At 42.8% G+C, this 14,371-nt stretch overlaps 1 pseudogene; it reads right to left on the reverse strand.

Moving 5' to 3' along the window:
• Positions 1-12,060: 12,060 nt before the first annotated feature.
• On the reverse strand, positions 12,061-13,672 carry LOC100758238 (annotated as a pseudogene).
• Between the last annotated feature and the right edge of the window lie 699 nt (positions 13,673-14,371).

Genomic DNA, 14,371 nt, shown 5'->3' on the forward strand with positions numbered 1-14,371 from the left:
CAACAGTGTCCTTTTGTACCTTTTCTGAGGCTATGACTAAATTATGCATCTCAAGCAATTTTACCAATTTTGTATATGCCTTATTGAGCGTTTTATCATCTTTGGCAGCCAATAAAATATCATCCATATAATGAACACATCTAATCTTTGGAAAGTCCACTCTCAAAGGAGCAATTGCTTCTGCTACAAACAACTGACACATAGTAGGACTATTGGCCATCCCCTGTGGCAACACTATCCATTCATACCTTAGATCAGGTTGTTCATGATTACAAGAGGGCAGCGTAAACGCAAAACGCCCTGAATCCTTGGCACACAAAGGTATGGAAAAGAAGCAATCTTTAATATCTATAGAGATGATAGGCCATGATGAGGTAAAGAAGTTAAAAGTGGAAGACCACGTTGTACAGGGCCCATAATTTGCATCTGTTGATTAATAGCTCTAAGATCGTGAAGCAGTCTCCATTTACCAGATTTTTTCTTAATGACAAAAATAGGAGTATTCCATGGAGATACAGAGGATTTTATATGCCCCAGATCCAGCTGCTCCCGCACTAGAGTCTTAGCAGCTTCCAGTTTTTCAGAGGAAAGTGGCCACTGAGGAACCCATACCGGCTCCTCTGTTTTCCAGGTAATAGGAATACCTCCCTCAGTGGCCCCTAGGAAAAACCCAGACCTAGATTTTTTGGTCTCGGTTGTGGAATAATAGGACTGGTACGACCCTGCAGATGTTTCCCGAGGCCTCGGCCTGGGACGTATCCCATTCGTTTCATGATACCTTGAGATGTTTCTGAGTATTCATTTGTGAGTTTAAAACCCATATCCTTTAACAAATCTCTTCCCCATAATGAAATTGGTAAGTCTAACACATAAGGTTGCATGGTCCCTGAATGCCCTTCCTGATCTTTCCAAGGCAATTGTCTAGCACTCATATCAGGAGCCTTAGCATAGCCTAAACCTTGTAAACTTTGAGAAGAAACCTGTATAGGCCAGCCAGAGGGCCAATCTTTAGTGGCTATGATGCTCTTATCAGCTCCAGAATCTAGTAAGCCTAAGATTTTCTTACCATTCACTATTAACTCAAGGGTTGGACGTTGATCAAGGTCTAAAGCTAGGAAAGTTAAGTTTGATCCAGTGGAGCCAAAGTTTCCCTCTCCTCTCTCTCTGGCTTGTGCTGGAAACTTGTCATGCAAGCTTGGCAAAAGCAGTAACTGTGCTATCCTGTCTCCAGGAGAAATGGCTGTAATCCCTCTAGGAGATTCTACCATGATCTTTACTACACCCATGTAATCAGGATCTATAACTCCAGGATGTACTCGTAAACCTTTCAATGCTGCAGATGATCTTCCTATAAGCAAACCTACTGTGCCAGGCTCAAGGGGTCCCTTAAAATCGGTGTCAACAAGCTGGACCCCCATTCTGGGAGTTAATACGAGTCTGGTGGTGGAGCGTAAGTCCAGCCCCGCGGAGCCTGTAGTGGCTCTCCTCGGTCCCTCGGATGACGAAGAGAGGGCCAGGTTTCGGGACTCTGCTCCTGGTTCTGATCCTCCATGGCCCCATATATTTGTGGGCCCTGGGGTCGTGGGCCCCGTCGTCCGTTTTTTGAACGGGCTCCTCCATACCCCTGAACAAGAGGCTGTCCACTGATGTCTTTTACTGATCTACAATCCTTAGCCCAATGATTTCCTTTTCTACATCTAGGACATAAGCCAGGTTGCTTAGGGCGCGGAGCAAAGTTATTGACTTTAGTGTTTCCTCCCTCGGGGCATTGCTTTTTCAAATGCCCTTGCTTGCCGCATTTAAAGCAAGCTCCTGAACTTCCACCTTTCTTAGTTAATTGCATCACAGCAGCTGCTAGTCCAGCATTAGTCAGCGGACCCCCTAACTCCCTACAGACTTTCATCCAGACTTCAAGGCCTTTACCCTTATATGGAGTTATTGCAGCTCTACACTCTTTTGTACACTGTTCATAAATCAGCTGTTTGATCAAAGGCATAGCAGCATCTGGATCCCCAAACACTCTTCCTGCAGCTTCTACCATTCTTGCCACAAAGTCTGAAAAGGGTTCCATAGGACCCTGTAATATCTTTGTAAGATTTCCACTGACCTCACCTTTGTTAGGCAGAGACCTCCAAGCCCTAATGGCTATTTGATTAATCTGATCATACACTTGAGGAGGATATCCTGTTTGTTGCTGTGCAAAACGTCCTTGACCAAGAAGCATGTCCACATCCCAATATTGATCACCAGCTGCACGATTAATCGCACCTTGATCATTGGCAAACTCAATTTGAAAAGCTCTCCAATCCAAATATTGTCCTGGTGATAAGCAAGCTCTTACCAAATTTGTCCAATCACTGGGTGTCATACAGTAGCGACCGAGCGCCTCTACCTGAGCAATTGTAAAAGCTGCCATCACCCCATAGGTGCGTACCGATTCTGCCAGAGCTTTGACTATTTTAAAGTCAATTGGTTCATGATATCTCTGTTGGTTACCGTCTGTAAAAACTGGATAAGCCAGTGGTCGAGTAACCCGAAACTCAGTGCGAACCGTACGCCACACTTCCGGACAGAAGGTGGAGCAACTCCTCTTTCGAGCAGTAGGGGGGAGGAGCGATAGGGTGGTGTCCTTGCTTTACAGTCGCCATTTTAGGACGCTGTTTTTCTGATACTTTTAATGAATGTTTTTCCATGAGCTCAATAATCTCTTCCTCCTCTTCCTCCATGATGTCCTCATCCTCACATATATCCTCCTCTGATTCTGAATCCTCTCCTGGTTCTTTTAATTCCTTCCTCAACCTTCCTAGAGAAGGATAGACTCGCTTCTTATCCCTTTTCTGTTTCTCCTTTGTTCTCTCACTTTCTGACTGTTCTGACCTTTCTTCTTGGAGCATTTCAAGGGCAGCCTGTCCATTTGCTATAGCTTTCTTATTTCCCCCTTTGTCCTCTAGACAGCTGCGCACCAGACGCCAAACCGGGCGAACACTCGGCTTCAACGCTCCTTGCTCCCAGGCAAAATCCAGGTCTTTCCCTAATTTATCCCAACTATCCACAGTGAGATTGCCCGAGGCTGCAAACCAGGGTGCAATGGTGTCGCATTCACTCAGGAACCTCTGTAATGTGGCTTTAGTTAACCTTAAATTGTTAGAATGAAGTAGCTCTTGAAGAGCCAGAAAAATTGGATGTGATTGTGACGATCCCATTGTGCTTTTGTCTTAGTTAGCGCGCTCCGAAGGTGTGCAAGTCGGATAACACCACCAGAAAACAAAAGCCCACACTGCGATATTAAAAAGCAACCAAATCACCACTATAATAGCGGGGTCCATTAACTTACTTTCACTCTGCAAATTAAAGCAGAAGCGAGGGTTTTTTACTTTCGGTTCGCTTTTGTCGCGAACAATGTTGCTCCTTTCCGGAGACTTTACTGCCTCTTCCCCGAGGGCTTTGGTACTCTTTTACTGAGACCTATCTCCTCTTTCCTGAGGACCTTGGTGCTCCTTTACCGGAGACCTATCTCCGCATTCACCGCGGACTTTACAGTTCCACTTACCTTGGGAACTTACCGGCGCCGCCCCGACTGTGAGAAGTTCTGAATTCCCCGTACGGGCCACCACTTGCGGCGTCCACCCTTGACCAGCAAGAAAGACGCCACACCGAGGAATCTTCTTCAAACACAGTTTAATCGGGAACCTCTTTGCTTTGTACAATGTATAATGGAGGCGGCGGCCCCAGGCCGAGGGAGACGGGGCCTGATATAGTCTACATCTACCAATCACCTAACCCTACGTGGCGCGCCAGGATAGGTTGTCTCCAAGCAGAATTAAGAGGATACATGACCTCTACCATATTTGGAGTTGTTTACCACAGAGAGCGCTCGCCGTCGGGCTGGCGGAAGGCGGAAACCAGCGCCATCTTTTGGGTGCGGTTTTCTGCAGCTCTCTACACTCCATACCTCCTCAATATTGTCCTTGAAGTTCTAGCTAGAGCAATAAGACAACAAAAGGAGATCAAGGGAGTATAAATCGGAAAGGAAGAAGTCAATCTCTCACTATTTGCAGACGATATGATAGTCTACATTTGTGACCAGAAAAACTCTACCAGGGAACTCCTACAGCTGATAAACACCATCAGCAAAGTGGAAGGATACAAGATTAACTCAAAAAAATCTGTAGCCCTACTATATATTGATGACACATTAGTGGAGAAAGAAATCAGAGAAGCATCACCCCATACAATTGCTACAAACTACATAAAATACTTTGAGGTAACACTAACCAAAAATGTGAAAGACCTGTACCATAAGAATTTTGAGTCTCTAAAGAAAGAAATTAAAGAAGATACCTGAAAATGGAAATATCTCCCATGCTCTTGGATAGGTAGGATCAACATAGCAAAAAATGGCAATCTTGCCAAAAGCAATCTACATATTCAATGCAATCCTCATCAAAATCCAAACACAATTATTCACAGACCTTGAAAGAACAATTATCAACTTTATATGGAGAAACAAAAGACCCAGGATAGCCAAAACATCCCTATACAATAAAGGAACTTCTGGAGGCATCACCATCCCTGACTTCAAGCACTGTAACAGAGCTATAGTCCTGTAAACAGCTTGATATTGGCACAAAAATAGACTGGTAGACCAATGGAATAGAATTGAAAGCCCTGATATTAACCCACACACCTATGAACACCTGATTTTTGACAAACAATCCAAATTCATATGATGGAACAAAGAGAACATCTTCAACAAATGTTGCTGGCATAACTGGTTTCAGACATGTAGAAGACGGCAGATAGACCCAAGCCTATCACCTTGCACAAAAGTCAAAATGAATCAAAGATCTCAACACAAATCCAGGTATGCTGGACCTATTATAAGACAAAGTGGGAAATTAATTGGTACAGGAGACAACTTCCTGAAGATAACACTAGTATCACAGACACTCAGGTCAACAATTGATAAATGGGACTTCCTGAAACTGAGAAGCTTCTATAAAGCAAAGTAGACAGTCAGCAAGACAAAACAGCAGCCCACAGACTGGGAAAAGATATTCACCAACCCCACATCTCACAGAGGGCTGATCTCCAAAATATACAAAGAACTCAAGAAGCTAGTCTCCAAAACACCAAGCAATCCAATTAAAAAGTGGGGTACAAAACTAAATATATAAATCTCAATAGAGGAATCTAAAATGGCTGAAAGACTTTTAAGAAAGTGTTCAACATCCTTAGCCATCAGGGAAATGCAAATCAAAACAACTTTGAGATACCATCTTACTCCTGTCAGAATGGCCAAAATGAAAAACACCAAAGACAGTTCATGTTGGAGAGGATGTGGAGAAAAGGGAACACTTCTCCACTGCCTGTGGGAGTGCCAACTTGTACAGCCACTTTGGAAATCAGCATGGCAATTCCTCAAAAAAATAGGAATCAGTCTACCACAAGATCCAGCAATTCCACTCCTAGGCATATACCCAAAAGAATCACATTCATACAAGGACGTATGTTCAACGATGTTCATAGCAGCACTATTTTTAATAGCCAGAAACTGGATGCAGCCTAGATGCCCCTCAACAGAAGAATGGATAGAGAAAATGTGGTACATTTACACAAAGGAGTACTACTCAGCATGAATCTTGAAATTGGCAGGCAAATGGATGGAAGTAGAAGAAACCATTCTGAGTGAGATAACCTAATCGCAAAAAGACAAACATGGTATACTCACTCATATGCGGATTTTAGACATACAGTAAGGATTACCAGCCTACAATCTACTCTGCCAAAGAATCTAATAAACAAGGAGGTCCCTAAGAGAGACATACATGGTCCCCTGGAGAAGGGGAGAGGTTCAAGATCTGCTGAGCAAATTGGGAGCACGGGAAGAGAGGGTAGGTAGCTAGGAGAATGAGAAGGGGAGAAGATGAGGGATACCAAGGAAATGAGGGAGCAGAGAGTTTGCTTCAGGGGAAGAATACACGAAAGAAGAATGGAGATATCATAATAGAGGGAGACATTTTTGGTTTACGAAGAAATCAGGCACTAAGGAAATGTCTGGAGATCGACAAAGATGACACCAGCTAACTATCTCAGCAACAGAGGAGAGGCTACCTTAAATGCCCTCCCCTGATTATGAGATTGGTGACTGAATTATATGCCTTCATCCAGCAGCTGGTGGAAGTAGAAGCAAACACCCATAACTAATGACAAATCTAAACTGGAACCCAGATGTAGAGAAGGACCAGTGAAGAGCACAGAGGTCCAGACCAGGCTGGTGACACACACAGAAACAGCTGACCTGAACATCCAGGGACAGTTGCTCCCCAGTCTGATACCTGGAATACCAGCATGGAACTGATCCAGACCCCAGGAACATGGGTTTCTGTGAGGAAACCTCAGAAATCTTTGGGACCTCCTGTAGAAGCCCAGTATTTATCCCTAGCATAGGTGTGGACTTTGGGAGCCCATTCCATATAAAAAGGAATACTCCCTGAGCCAAGACACACAGGGGTGGTCCTGGGTCCTATCCCAAATGATATGAAAGACTCTGATGACACCATATGTAAGGCCTCACCATCCACGGAGAGCAGAAAAGATATGTGACAGATAAGGTTTTAGTTGGGGGGGTTAGGGGAGGATGGGTGGGAGAAGGGAACTGGGATTGTCATGTAAAACAATCCTGTTTCTAATTCACATAAAAAAGTTGGAAAAAATAAAAACTTGGTAGTTAGAAATTGAAAAAAAAGAGAGAGAGAATTACAGACCAGTATCTCTTATGAACATCGTTACAAAAATATTCAACAAAATACTGGGAAACTGAATCCAAAAACACATCAGAGAAATCATCCACCATGATCAAATTGGCTTAATCCCAGGAATGTAGGGAAGGTTCAACACACAGAAATCCATCAATGTAGTCCCCAATATAAACAAACTGAAAAAGAAAATCCACATGACTATCTCGCTAGATGCTGAAAAAGCCTTTGACTAAATCCAACACCCCTTCATGATACAGGTCTTGGACAGATCAGAAATAACAGGAACATACCTAAACATGATGAAACCAATATACAGCATACCAACAGCCATAATCAACCTATAAATGGAGAGAAACACAAGGCAATTCCACAAAAATCAGGAACAAGATAAGGCTGTCCATGCTCTCCATATCTCTTCAGTATTGCCCTTGAAGGCCTATCTAGACCAATAAGAAAACAAAAGGAGAATAGGGGAATACAAATCGGAAAGGGAGAGGGCAAACTCTCACTATTTGCAGATGATATGATAGTCTACAGAAGTGACCCAAAAAACCCAACCAGGGAACTCCTACAGCTGATAAACACCTTCAGAAAAGTGACAGGATACAAGTTCAACTCAAAAAAATCAGTAGTCACACTATATACAGATGATAAATGTGCTGAGAATATAGTCAGAAACATCACCCTTTACAATAGCAACTAACAAAATAAAATATCTTGGAGCAACACGAATCAAAAAGAAGAAAGACCTGTATAATAAGAACTTTGAGTCTTTAATTGAAGAAATTAAAGAAGGTACCAGAGAATGGAAAGATCTCTCAGGCTCTTGGATAGTTAGGATCAACATAGTAAAAATGGCAATCTTGCCAAAAGCAATCTAAAGATTCAATGCTATTCCCATCAAAATCCCAACACAATTCTTGGAAGACCTTGAAAGAACAGTGCTCAAGTTCATATGGAAAAACAAAAAAACCCAGGACAGCGAAAAGAACCCTGAACAATAAAGGAACTTCCAGAGGCATCACCATCCTTGACTTCAAGCTCTATTATAAAGCCATAGTCCTGAAAACAGCTTGGTATTGGCACAAAAATAGACAGGTTGTAATCCAATTGAAAACCCTGATATTAAGCCTAGGAACTCCTTATTTTTGACAAAGCAGCTACTTATACAATGGGGAACAAAAGCATGTTCAACAAATGGTGTTGGCATAACTGGATTCAGACATGTAGAAGTTTGCAGATAGATCCATATCTAACATCATGAACAAAACGTTAAGTCCAAATGGATGAAAGACTTCAACACAAATTCAGGTACCCTGAACCTCCTAGAAGAGAAGGTATGTGGTACTCTTGAACGAATTACTACAGGAGACTGCTTTCTGAACATAACACCAATAACACAAACATTGAGATCGATAACTAATAAATGGGACCTCCAGAAACTGAGAAGCTTCTGTAAGGCAAAGGACACAGTCAGCAAGACAAAATGCCAGCCCACAGAATGGGAAAAGATATCTACCAACCCCACATCTGACAGAGGACTGATCACCAAAATATACAATGAACTCAAGAAGCTAGCCACAAAAACATCAAACAATGCAATTAAAAGTTGGAGTGCAGAACTAGAGAATTCTCAACAGAGGATTCCAAAATGGCTGAGAGACACTTGAGAAAGTGCTCAGCGTCCTTAGTCATCAGGAAAATGCAACTCAAAACCACTCTGAGATACTATCTAACTCCTGTCAGAATGGCTAAAATCAGTTATACAAATGACAGTCTATGCTGGAGAGGATGTAGAGAAAGAGGATCACTCAGATAGGCAGGGAGAGGAAGATGGAGTCACAGAACCAGGTTCTCATGTCTCTGCTGATTTGGGTGTCTGGTGAGAAATTTCAAAGTATTAAAGTATTTTCAGAGTCACTTCTTTGTATAAAAGAAATAAATAATTTGTGCCAGAGTATGATACTTCTATGTAACAATACTCTTACAATATTGTAACAATAAGTCTTTCCATCAAGCCGCCCATGTTCTGCCCGCTGCCACATTAAGATCTAAAGTGATACACAGAGAGTTATATTAGGTACAAATGCTGCTTGGCAAAAACTAGGACTTTTCATCTGCTAGCTCAGAATTAATTATCATAAATCTATATATTCTATAAGACTTACCTTACTGCGGAACCTTTCACTGGTACCCTCTCTTTCCTGGCAGATGACATGGGGACTCCAGAGGCGAGAACAGGGGGAACAGAGGTGTCACTTCCTTCTTGCTCTTGCTTATATATGAGTCTCCCTGCTATGTCACTTCCTGCCTGCATCACCACTCCTTTATTACATTTCCCAGAATCCTCCTTGACCCTTGGTCCTCCCTAACTTGCTGCTTCATTGACCAAACAGTACTTTATGCATCATCCAATAAGAGAAACACAGACACAGAAGCATTTCCCCCATCATCTTCTCTTTTCTGTCTAAATAAAAAGAAGAGCAACATCTTTTATAATAACTGAAGAAAACTATAACCATAACCATCTGTCTTCAACTCCATCAAAGACCACAGAGGATAATATATAAACTTAAGTACTGACAGAGGCATCTGGTTGCCTGGACAATCACCCAAATTTCCTCTGTAACGTTGGGGCATCCATCTTCAACCTGTAGGCCAGTGTGTGTGCTATACTTCTCCATTTCAGCACTTCTCCATTTCTTGTGGGTCCTGTCTGTCCAGTTAATATAACAACAAAAAGTCCAGGAAAGAGCAGTTTCTTGCCCAAGTGGCTAATCTTACCATGCTGAAGACAAACTCAATAATGAGTTTCTTTGCTGCTCATCCCCCTTTCTGACATACTTGGTGTCCAGGAACAGTTGAATCTCACTGTCAAGAAAAACCCTAAACCATATAAATGTCATAAATTCTTGAGGTCTTTGAAAGATTTGAAGAATATCTATCCATCTCAAAAACATCTCTATATCTAGAAAACCGAGCCAAAATAATTATAGTTTCACTATTATTGGTGACTGTATAATCTGTATTTAATTATGCATACCATCTTAAAAGATCTGTAGAAACACAATACCTTAACAAGAGAAGACAGATACATATCACAAAATTGACCTTAATTTGTATCAATAAATGAAAATAATCCATACCAATGCAAAGTGTTCATTCCTATATCCTATGTCCCCCTTTTTTTGTTCTTTTAAAAAGAGATTGACTGTGACCATTACCATTTAAAACCCACCCCATTTAAATGAAAGCAGACATTTATAAACAATATTTGGGAATGTGGGCTTCCTTAATTCTTAACTGCTTTTTGCTGGTTGAGGATGATGTCCATACCATGGGGATCATGATAAAACACAGAAGTCTTGCCATAGTCATCTATGGCTGCATCCTCTCAGCTGTTTTGGATATAGGATCAGTTTGGGCATTGCTTAAGGGGGTCTGGCTTAATCAAACCATTTTAGTCTGGAAGGAATCCACAGCTTTTCATTGTCTGTAGAAACACAAACAAAATCTGTTTTCCAAAGCAACCTCTCCTTATACATAAATTTTGTAGTCAAGGCATTTTTAAAATGTATAAATTGGATTAATTCAGCAGCATTGATAATCAAATGTATTGAAGCAGCTTTTGCTCTTTCCTTGACAATCAAACAATTTAAAGACAACAATATAGCAAATAATATACAGACTCTCTGTGTATTTCCCATCTTTATGTGGCTTTTCTATTATTCTATTTTTACTTTCTTTTGTTTCTTTTTTCCTGAGACATGGTTTCTCTGTGGAAATCTGCCTGCCTCTGCTTTAGGAGGGCTGGGATTAAAGGAATGTGCCAACAACACCTGGCCTTGAAGTCACAGAGATCTGCTTGCCTCTTCCTCCCGATTGCTGGGATTAAAGGTGTGTGCCACCACACCCAGCTCCTCTATTTCCTTCTTACTTTTAAACACAGCATAAACCATTAGAGGTTTTTCATCTGAATCTGTCTTTATTGTAAATATTTACCTTTTTCTTTTTTGTCCACACAGTCTTTAACTGTTAAGCAACACCACCAAAATTAAAGTGGTGGCTTTCTTAGCCACAGAATCCAAGATGGCAGAGGTACATTTACCATCAGCTCAGAGAACTGTGCAGTCACTGCCACTGCCAGCTGCGTGGGGCACAAACCCACATCAAAAGTCTCATGCTCTACCAAAAGAGCCAGCTGGGCCTCTTAAAAGGGAGTCCTGCGGTTTTTTTCCCACTTAGTCTGAGTCAGAAAACCTCTTTTAAAGCAACCACTCAAGTCTCTGCTTGTCTCTAGCAAAACAGAGCCCAATCGAAAAAATGCTGCTACCAAGAAATCATGCTTGTCTCTGTTCTTTTGCTTCCAAAATACACTTTTTAAGCTTTTGTGATGTTTACATGGAAGTTGGTAACACTACCGCCATCTTCCCAGTTTCTGCAGATGCTTGACTAGTCGAGGGAAGGCAGTTGGCAGCAGTGAGAGCTCAGAATCCTATGCCTCAAAATCTCCAGGGCTGCAGGCTGGGAGCACCAAGTCCAAAACCCAAGAGCACGGGATGGTGCAAGTGCATGGAAGCTGCTCCTATGCTGCCCACCGGCAGGTTTCCCACTTCCTCTGGGATCCTTGGGGCATGGGGTCATCCCACTCACTGACACCATTCTCTAACAATAAGTATTCCTCCAAAGCCACCTGAACATTGCCACCACATGGGTGTTTTATGCCAGGCCACCCAAGTTCTGCCCAATACCACGTTAAGGTCCCAAGTGACAAACAGAGACTTATTTATCTTAGCTACAAACTCTACTCAGCCAATGACTAGGTTTTCTCATCTGCTAGCTCAGTCTAACTTATCTGAAATCTATATATTTTATAAGACTTATCTTATTGAGGATGCCTTCAGCTGGCACCCTCTATTGCCATAGGATCACATGGCAACTCCAGAGCACACACCAGGAGGAAGAGAGAAGAGGTTGACTTCCTTCTTACCCTTGCTTGTATATGAGTCTCCCTGTCACTTCCTGTGTGGATCACCACTTCTTTACTACATTTCCCAGAATCCTTTTTGACTCTTGGTCCCACCTAACTTGCTAGCTCAATGGCCAATCAGTACTTTATCATCTAATAAGACAAACACAGACACAGAAGCACTTCCCCTTCACAATATGTCACTACAAGAAAATTAAATGACAAATTTCATCTATATTAAATATATATTTTTATTTTTCCTGAAAACAAACTTGTTTATACAGACAAGTCATGTGGGCCATCCCAGGAAGCTAGCGCAGTAGTCGAGGATCAATACATTCTGCTGCGGCTGGATCTGCCCAGGACAAATGCAACTATGGCGCAGGTGGTGATGATGCTGCAGACTTTTAACAGGCAGGTGATGTGGAATGTTTCCAGTAGAGGTATAAGAAGACCTGCAGGGTTGGGTGTCTCCTGGACTCCTTCAAAACACTGCGGGCATCCTTAAACTTATTGGTCAGGAGCAGAAACTGGTTTTGGTGAACCACCTGACATCGAACTTGCAAAGATTCTGGAACTCACATTAGACCTGATGTTTGGTGAGCCCACCAAGCAAGGTCACCTCTTGATGGTGAGGATGAGTACAGGAGGCCGCACACTGGGTTAATCTGGGCCAGAAAGATTAACTGTAGGAACCCCAGCTCAGATAATATTCACTTGGTTCACATAGGGATCCAGTACGGCCAGGTATTGTGAGAAGGTGATCTCATCCACAGAACCAGAACCATGCAACTTCTCCAGGATCAAGTGAGCCACTTTCAAGAGAATTGACCCACAGAGGAAGGCATCGTTTCCGGCTTTATGGGAGTACTTGTTCTCAGCATATTTTTCACACTCTCTTCCATGAATAATCTCTGGTCCAGAATTGTTAGTGGGATTCAAGTCACTGCTCAGCACATCATACACTTCTGACAGGATGGAGGCTTCTGGGAAATGCAATTCCTTCCAGATGTCTTTTGTCACATTCTTGGTGTCAATGATGACAGGAAACAGGCTGTGGATGTTCTGCTTAAACTCATCGTAGCTTTCTGGAAGAGGTTTGAAGAACTTCTCATGGAGATGCAGTAGGTCCATCGTCATATTGTGTCCTATCAGAGGCTTCTGGGCTCTCACCAACATCTCGATAAAGCCCTAAAAGCCCCTTGCAGAGAGCAGAATCTCTTGCCTCCAACACCTGATTTGATCACAAGAGTCATTCTCAAGGTACCAGCGATGAGGCTGACTGACCTTCTTCACAATCACCCCTTCATCTTTCAGCACTATCCAGATGTCAGGGAGGGCCTGCCTCAGGACCATTAGGACTTCATAGGCTTGGAACCCAGCAATACCAGGAAGAGTCATCCTGTCACCTTCCTCAGCCAGGTCCAGCCACCTAGTCACCTTGTCAATTACCACCTTAATTTGGTTTATATCCAGAGAACTTCCGACTCTCCAGTTCCCTCTCAAGATGCTCTCCCTTAGCTTCTTCTCCTTCTCTTCATTCATGTATGGGATTCCATTTTTGAGAAACTTGTTATAGTCGAAGCCATACTGATTCAAAAACTGAACACTAGATGCCTGGAAAGAGAACTCTGAGACCAAGTTCCCAAACATTGTAGGGAAGAGAAAGAAGTTACAGGAATGGGCTACATAGTTGTTTGATTCTCCTTTGATGCTGGAAAACACAGACAATCCAGTCCGACATACTGTAAATTGCTGCAAAACTCTGCCGGGTCTTCATATACCACTCAGATGGCAAATCAAAGAGACTGATCTGCTGGGGCTGGGACGAGTTTGAATGCAGTCCTGTGACCTGTATGTCAAGACTCACAAAGTCGGCCTCATAGATGATATCACGCAGGAATGACAGGCTCTCTGCAAACTGGTCAGCATCTACATCCATAGCTGCTAGTTCCGAGGCGTGCTGGATGTGGCCACGTGCTGTTCACACGGTTCCTCTACTTTAACTCTGGTCATGTGTGGCCTGCTACAGCCAGAACCTCCTTAGTGGCTCAGCAGAGAAGAACAACTTCCTCCAATTTCTCCTGTTTCTGCCCAGCTACCTCACATCCTGTCTGTCTGTCCTGCCCTCCAGAACTCTATGGTTACCTGGTGGCAATCTCCACCCTCTGAGCTTCAAACAGGCTTAATTGTATAACACCAGACAGGCAGCAGGGCAGTGTTGGTGCACGCCTTTAATCCCAGCACTCAGAAGGCAGAGACAGGCAGTGGCATGCAGATCTGTGTGAGTTCGAGATCAGCCCTGTGTACAAGATCAATTTCCAGGACAAGCCTCCAAAGCATCAGAGAAACCCTGTCTCTCACCACCCCTCAAACCCTAAAATATATAATAAAAATACCACTACACAGGTTTCCCTGGCTGTCCTGGAACTCTCTCTGTAGACCATATTGGCAGCAAAATCAGTAGATCCATCTGCCTTTGTATCCCAAGTGCTGTGATTAAGGGTGTGTGCCACTACCTCCACCAACCAGTGCGTGGTGTTCTTTTTTGTTTTGTTGTTGTTTTTGAGAGTTACTCTGTGTAGCTTTGGAGCCTATCCTGGCCCTTGTTCTGTAGACCAGGCTGGCCTCAAATTCACAG

Source organism: Cricetulus griseus, chromosome 8 (genome assembly GCF_003668045.3).
Source record: "Cricetulus griseus strain 17A/GY chromosome 8, alternate assembly CriGri-PICRH-1.0, whole genome shotgun sequence".
Taxonomy (NCBI): Eukaryota; Metazoa; Chordata; class Mammalia; order Rodentia; family Cricetidae; genus Cricetulus; species Cricetulus griseus.